This window comes from Micropterus salmoides, unplaced genomic scaffold (assembly GCF_014851395.1).
Source record: "Micropterus salmoides isolate LMB-PRFRI ecotype aquatic unplaced genomic scaffold, ASM1485139v1 Ms_hic_scaffold_2, whole genome shotgun sequence".
NCBI classification, from domain to species: domain Eukaryota; kingdom Metazoa; phylum Chordata; class Actinopteri; order Centrarchiformes; family Centrarchidae; genus Micropterus; species Micropterus salmoides.
In genome coordinates, this window is record NW_024041150.1 from 13,757,045 (window position 1) to 13,765,623 (window position 8,579).

The following is an 8,579-nucleotide window of genomic DNA, read 5'->3' on the forward strand; positions in this document are numbered from 1 at the left end:
TATATTGCCCACTCCTTTTTGAAGTAATTTATAAAATCTAGGTCTTTAAGCATGATGCGTTAAATCTCCAACTTCTAGTTGGCTGTGTGACCCTTTTTTTAGTAAGAGTGATAGAAACTGGTGCATGATCACTGATAGTGATAGGGTGAATCTGAGTGTTGGAAATGTCTGTCATAATTGAGCTGCTAACCAAAAATAGTCAAGGCGAGAAAATGAGTGGTGGACTGGTGAAAAGAAGGTATATTCTCTAAGAGTGGGGTGGTGAGAACGCCAAACATCACAAAGACCAAAATCGCTCATGTATTGTTTAAGGATGTCTGTTGATTTCCAAATACGGTGACCACCTGCCGTACTGAGCCTGTCAACTGCTGGATTACATACCATGTTGAAGTCCCCTCCTAATATAAGAGCTGTGTCTGAGTGAGCAGAGAGTGAGTTGAAGAAAGCATGAAAAAAGGAGGGGTCGTCAACATTTGGGCCATAGATGTTAGCAATGCATAAAGGAGTATTTTGAATCGAAATGTTAACAATAATGAATCGACCCTCTGGATCAATAGTAGTGTTATTATGATTGAAGTGTGTTTTTCTATTTATCATAATGGTGACACCCCTTTGTTTTGAGTTATAACAGGCTGAGTACGAGTGAGGAAACTGTGGTGAGGTTAGTTTATCTGCTGTCTTGGGTAAATGAGTCTCCTGTAGTAGGACAATGTCTGCTTGCAGATTATTTAGATGGTTAAAAATTTTTAATCTCTTTTCCCTTGAACCAACTCCGCGTACATTCCAAGAGGTGATTATAAGTGAGGTCATCATTCAACTAAGGGATGTGGTGATGGCTAGTGTGTGCAGTGTGCGTGTTGTATCATTGTGTGTGTTGTATGCGCCTGTATGTGTGTGTCTATGTGTTCATGTTGTATGCGCCTGCGTGTGTGTGCTAGCGGTGTGCCCGACTGTTTGTGAATTAAACAGTATGAAAATTGCGCAGCTGATCGATGTGTAAACGGCGGAGGAAAAGCAACATTAACAAAAGAAAGAAACAGTGAAACAAAAACAGGGGAAAATACACAAAACATTATCGGACAGACTAGTCAGATAACCATAGTATAGGCTGTTGAGACGTGCACTGTATTTTATAACTATTAACTTGCCATATGTCACGGAGTAATTAACTGATAGGGGAAAAAATGATCGCATAGTGATACAGTTCACCTGTTGCTGGACTTGGTTCTTAGTAGAGCCAAGGAGTGGTGTCTCGGTCGCGGTACAGCTGGCCATCGACGTAAAGTTTATCCACAGCGATGACAGCCCGTGATCCTTCTCCAATAAGCTTCTTTCTTATCGGGAACAGGACTCGGCGTCGGCCCAGGATTTCCCGGGGAAACTGGTCGTTAACGCTGAAGTTGGTCCCTCTCAGCTCCCTGCCGCGGCCTTTAACCAGTTCCTTCTGCTTGAAGTGTTCAAACTTCGCGACGATGGGCCTGGGCCTCTGGTTCTCCTGACGCCGTCCTCCCAGGCGGCGCACCCGGTGGAAGCTGATGTTCTTTACGGTCTCGGCAGGGAGCTTCAGTTGATTTTGGATGAAGCTTTTAACGGTCTCCTCTGGGGTTTCATCCGCCTGCTCCGGGATACCCGAAATGACCAGATTATCCCGCATACTACGAGCCTGGAGATCGATGATCGCTTCTCTAATGTTTTTATTGTCTGCCGAGAGCCGCGTCATTCCCTCCGTGAGGGATTTAACCGAACCTTTGAGGACCTTGTTTTCTGCCGCGAGCTCAACCACCTGTTTCTGGCTAAACTCCAGGGATTCCCGCAGAGCCTGAAACTCTTTGTGAAGTACTTCCACAAGAGATAATCGGGCATCAAAGCTGGACAATTTCTTGTCTATTGAATCCAGAATCTCTGTAAAATCTGCACCTTGCGAGGAGACTGCTCCAGGTGATGCTCCAGGTGAGTCTTCAGTGCGGTTTCTTTTTGATTTCCCCATGACCACTCGATGAAAACACTGGTCAATATAAACTTCAAGGTCCTCCAAACACTCGTCCTCGAGGTCCTCCAGTGCGATTTGACTGCTCTTATTTGTTAATTCGCTTAAAATTGGCGGATTGTTTATTTAATAATTGTTTGTTTAGCTGCGCGCTGCCATGTTTGAATTGTACCAAGTCTCACGAGATTACACAAACGCTCACCGTGTCATCTCCCCCCACCGGGTCAAATTCTGAGCACTTTACATCATTTCTTTTTGTTTTTGTATTGCATTGGCTTTAGGAGACTGAAATTAGGTGTTGTGTTGGGAATTATTTTCAACAAATACATAATTGCCACTCCCCATTTGCTAGAATTTGAAACAGTGCTGGTAATCTTTTGGTCCACAGTACAGCCACATTTTCTCAGTGTGGTTATTTTATTATGGTATTTTTTCAGAACTAGACATTAATGAAAATGTAATGTATACAATGTAATAAAACATAGATGAGTTTCATAGGAGTAAGAGTAGAATTTTATCAACGCTGTTTAAAAGTGTAAAATATATTTGGTGTCGAAATTGCATTTTCTTTTAAATAATCTACTTCATTTAAAATACAAATGGACAGAGATACAGAGAACAAACAAAATCATATAAATGTTTGCATATTGTAAATATTATCCACTTGACATTTTGTAATACGCTGTATTCTCACAGAAATTCCAACATTAACATTATATTGAAAGCAGATGTTATAGTAGCTAGCAACTGTAGCGCAAAAGGTTATCACATGCTCTTTCTTTTTCTGAGTAAGTTACTGTATTGTTTGATTTTATAGATTCAAGTGAAGACAAGATGGGCACCAGATGGATCATATCAGTTGTCCTGATTCTAATGGGTAAGCTGAGTGATTTTAAACCCTTTCTCTCTTTCTACAAAATATTAGAAAAGGTGTGGGTGTAAAGATAGCCAGCTAGGTTTTAAATTTTATTTTTTAAATTGACGATCTGGTGCTGACGGGAAGTTGAGCCGTAGCTTTATTGAAGAGGTTGATAAAAGGGATGAGCTTCAGGTGTTGAACGCTGCAGAAGCTCAGCTGGAGCGCCCTGCCTATGACCACACAAGCTCTCACACACACAATAGACCGACGATGACTGACAGGAACGATAAGGAAAGGGACAGAGGAAACACAAGGACTGAGGAGGTGCCAGATCACGGCACTGCTACCTGAAAAGAGTGTCCTGCCTTAAACAGTAACTTCATAATTTTGATCGTATGCTCCTCATCTAATAACTATCCATTCTATTAGTTTGTTGGATGCTGATAGATCTTTACTTGATACAGACAGCCCTCCCTCAAATGTGAAACTAAGTCCTTGTCACCATCATCATTGTTACTGTGTGTGTGTGTGTGCGTGCACTCGGGATTACTAAAGAAGACCATGGTCTCTGTGTGAACTGACAATTCTGTAGAAATCTGTAGAGTATGAAACTGCGTGAGTGTAATGTTTTAATATATGTAACGTTTTGTTAAAAAAACGTTTTTTAGTAATCAATTGAGAGGACACTTTTTTCACTTGAACCCCTCTCCCACAAAATGTTTGTGCACGTCTCTGTCAACGTCCAAATCTTGTTGGCAGCGTATTGACTGCATTTGTAAGTAACTTTAAAGTGTCATTGTTGTATTTCTCTATTTAATCTATTGGACTCTTCTATTATTTGTAAAAGGATTGAGAGGTAAAGCTGCAACTGCAAATTGGGGCTGGGGAAGAGAGGTAATAATACAAGACAAATAAGAGTGTTACATTTATGGGGGAAACAAATCACAAATCTAAGGATTTGAATATTCTTCGACATTATAGTTATAAATTTTATAAAAATCTAAAAATGTGTTTTTTGTCAAGGAACCACTTCACTTTGCTAGGTTAGATGATATGATGTGGTGTGATATAATGTTTATTGTGCACTACAGCAACAGCAGGAACAACGGCACCTGCTTCGACATCAACCACTGTGTCAACACAGACACCTGCTACTTCAACAAAGACACCTGCTCCAACAACAAAAACAACTGCAGCAACAACAGTGTCAAAAACCACGACACCTGCTCCAACAACTGCAAAAACAACACGTGCTCCGACAACAATTGCAAAAACAACAACCCGTGCTCCGACAACAATTGCAAAAACAACAACCCGTGCTCCAACAACTGCAAAAACAACAACCCGTGCTCCGACAACTACAAAAAAAACAACACGTGCTCCGACAACAACAGCAAAAAAAACAACACGTGCTCCGACAACTGCAAAAACAACAACACGTGCTCCGACAACTGCAAAAACAACAACACGTGCTCCGACAACTGCAAAAAGAACAACGCATGCTCCAACAACGACACCTGCTCCAACAACTGAGTCAACAACGACACCTGATCCAACAACTGAAGAAACGACGACACCTGATCCAACAACTGGAGCAACAACGACACCTGATCCAACAACTGAAGAAACGACGACACCTGATCCAACAACTGAGGCAACAACAACACCTGATCCAACAACTGAAGAAACGATACCTGCTCCAACAACTGAGTCAACAACGACACCTGATCCAACAACTGAAGCAACCACGACACCTGCTCCAACAACTGAAGAAACGATACCTGCTCCAACAACTGAAGCAACAACACCTGCTCCAACAACTGAGTCAACAACGACACCTGATCCAACAACTGAAGCAACCACGACACCTGCTCCAACAACTGAAGCAACAACACCTGCTCCGACAACAACTGAAGCAACAACACCTGCTCCAACAACTGAGGCAACAACAATACCTGCTCCAACAACTGAGGCAACAACAACACCTGCTCCAACAACTGAGGCAACCACGACACCTGCTCCAACAACTGAAGAAACAACACCTGCTCCAACAACTGAGGCAACAACAACACCTGCTCCAACAACTGAGGCAACAACGACACCTGCTCCGACAACTGAGGCAACAACGACACCTGCCCCAACAACAACTGAGGCAACGACACCTGCTCCAACAACTGAGGAAACAACGACACCTGCCCCGACAACAACTGAAGCAACAACGACACCTGCTCCAACAACTGAGGCAACAACGACACCTGCCCCAACAACAACTGAGTCAACAACACCTGCTCCAACAACTGAGGAAACAACGACACCTGATCCAACAACTGAAGAAACAACACCTGCTCCAACAACAACACCTGATCCAACAACTGAAGAAACGATACCTGCTCCAACAACTGAAGCAACAACACCTGCTCCAACAACTGAGTCAACGACACCTGATCCAACAACTGAAGCAACAACGACACCTGATCCAACAACTGAAGCAACCATGACACCTGCTCCAACAACAACACCTGATCCGACAACTGAGGAAACAACGACACCTGCCCCGACAACTGAAGCAACAACGACACCTGCTCCGACAACTGAGTCAACCACGACACCTGCTCCAACAACTGAGTCAACCACGACACCTGCTCCAACAACTGAAGCAACCACGACACCTGCTCCAACAACTGAAGCAACAACACCTGCTCCGACAACAACTGAAGCAAAAACACCTGCTCCGACAACAACTGAAGCAACAACACCTGCTCCAACAACTGAGGCAACAACAACACCTGCTCCAACAACTGAGGCAACAACGACACCTACTCTGACAACTGAGGCAACAACGACACCTGCCCCAACAACAACTGAGGCAACAACACCTGCTCCAACAACTGAGGAAACAACGACACCTGCCCCGACAACAACTGAAGCAACAACGACACCTGCTCCAACAACTGAGGCAACAACGACAACTGCCCCAACAACAACTGAGTCAACGACACCTGCTCCAACAACTGAGGAAACAACGACACCTGCCCCGACAACAACTGAAGCAACAATGACACCTGCTCCAACAACTGAGGCAACAACGACACCTGCTCCAACAACTAAAGGAACCACCACCATGGTGATGTTCAGATCTGTTCAAAGCACATTTACAAGTGACTTGAACAATCAATCATCTGCAGCATTTAGAGATCGAGTTTCAATGATAAAGACACAGGTAAGTCAAACCCTTAGAATAAAATCTTTTGTTACAATTACTGAACTTTTTCAACAGAGCTCAAGCCCCCATTCAGAGAACTGAAAGGTTATGGTAACGATTTAAAATACAGCTAATACTCATATTACTTTATTTTTGTATCTTTCTAGGTTTGTATATTTCTAGGTGTTAATTTTTTTCAAATGTTTTTTTTCCAGTAAGTAACCAGTATTTAAAAAAAGGGTAGAATTTACTCTATTGTTCCCTATAGTCTTGTTTCTAAGTAAATTGTTTGTTAAAACTTCATTCAGACAGCAGAATTAGATTAGAGCTAAGTTTCATAAAGTATCAATAACCTTCAAAAATAAGCATTAAGGCATGCTTAACTTCAATACTTGTACTGTATACAATAAAACATACAGTACGTAGAATTGAAACACAGCTAGTGAATGGTCAATTCCCCAAGCAGAAATTCCCCACATAGAAAGGAATCGCATACCAGTTGAAAAAATGTGCACACTGCCCAGAAATACACGTGAAGACACTTAATGTTACTGCAAAAAATTTATAGGTCATCTATTATTTTTTTAATCCTGTGGTGGTTCTCATCATTAGTTTTCCTCCTGTCTGTCGGTCTCCTGGACACAGTTATATTTATGCACTAAAGAAAGTACAGAAAACAAAAGAAAAAGAAAAAACTGTAAAATAAGGAAATATAATGATAAACTGGAATATTTGCATTTCCTGATGAAAATACAGGTACATAAGTGCTGCTGCTGCTGCAGAATAATAATAGTAATTATTACATGAAATAAAGAGCGAAGATAACTAAACTACACCTCCAGCTCACTGTACAACTTGGGCAAACATATATGTGAAATGTGTTGAAGTACGATTTGTTTTCTGTTTCTGCAGCTTGAACCTGTGTTCCACACGGCTTTCCCTTCCTCCTTCTTGTCCTTGGACGTGGTGTCATTCAGGTAATTTGTTAAGACTTATCATGTTAAATTTTAAGAGTAGTGACCAAAATGTGATATTTCAAAGATATTTTGTTTCTCCATCTGCAGAAATGGATCAGTCATCAATGACGTGAACCTTCTCTTTGCAAGCACATCTGTTCCTAATAATTTTGAGATTGGGAGGGTTTTGATCAATGATAGTTTAAATGTCACTGGCTTCGACATTGAAAGTAGCTCAATCAAAGTGAATGGCACCCTATATTCTGATCTACCTGCTCCCACATCTGAGGCAACAACGACACCTGCTCCAACAACTGAGGCAACAACGACACCTGCTCCAACAACTGAGTCAACCACGACACCTGCTCCAACAACTGAGGCAATAACAACACCTGCTCTGACAACTGAGGCAACAACGACACCTGCCCCAACAACAACTGAGGCAACGACACCTGCTCCAACAACTGAGGAAACAACACGTGCTCCGACAACAATTGCAAAAACAACAACCCGTGCTCCGACAACTACAAAAAAAACAACACGTGCTCCGACAAAAACTACAAAAAAAACAACACGTGCTCCGACAACAACAGCAAAAAAAACAACACGTGCTCCGACAACAGCAAAAACAACAACGCGTGCTCCGACAACAGCAAAAACAACAACGCGTGCTCCGACAACTGCAAAAACAACAACGCGTGCTCCGACAACTGAGTCAACAACGACACCTGATCCAACAACTGAAGAAACAACGACACCTGATCCAACAACTGGAGCAACAACGACACCTGATCCAACAACTGAAGAAACAACACCTGCTCCAACAACTGAGGCAACAACAACACCTGATCCAACAACTGAAGAAACGATACCTGCTCCAACAACTGAAGCAACAACACCTGCTCCAACAACTGAGTCAACAACGACACCTGATCCAACAACTGAAGCAACCACGACACCTGCTCCAACAACTAAAGCAACAACACCTGCTCCGACAACAACTGAAGCAACAACACCTGCTCCAACAACTGAGGCAACAACAATACCTGCTCCAACAACTGAGGAAACAACGACACCTACCCCGACAACAACTGAAGCAACAACGACACCTGCTCCGACAACTGAGGCAACAACGACACCTGCCCCAACAACAACTGAGGCGACGACACCTGCTCCAACAACTGAGGAAACAACGACACCTGCCCCGACAACAACTGAAGCAACAACGACACCTGCTCCAACAACTGAGGCAACAACGACAACTGCCCCAACAACAACTGAGTCAACGACACCTGCTCCAACAACTGAGGAAACAACGACACCTGCCCCGACAACAACTGAAGCAACAATGACACCTGCTCCAACAACTGAGGCAACAACGACACCTGCCCCAACAACTGAGGCAACAACGACACCTGCTCTGACAACTGAGGCAACAACGACACCTGCCCCAACAACAACTGAGGCAACGATACCTGCTCCAACAACTGAGGAAACAACGACACCTACCCCGACAACAACTGAAGCAACAACGACACCTGCTCCGACAACTAAGGCAACAACGACACCTGCCCC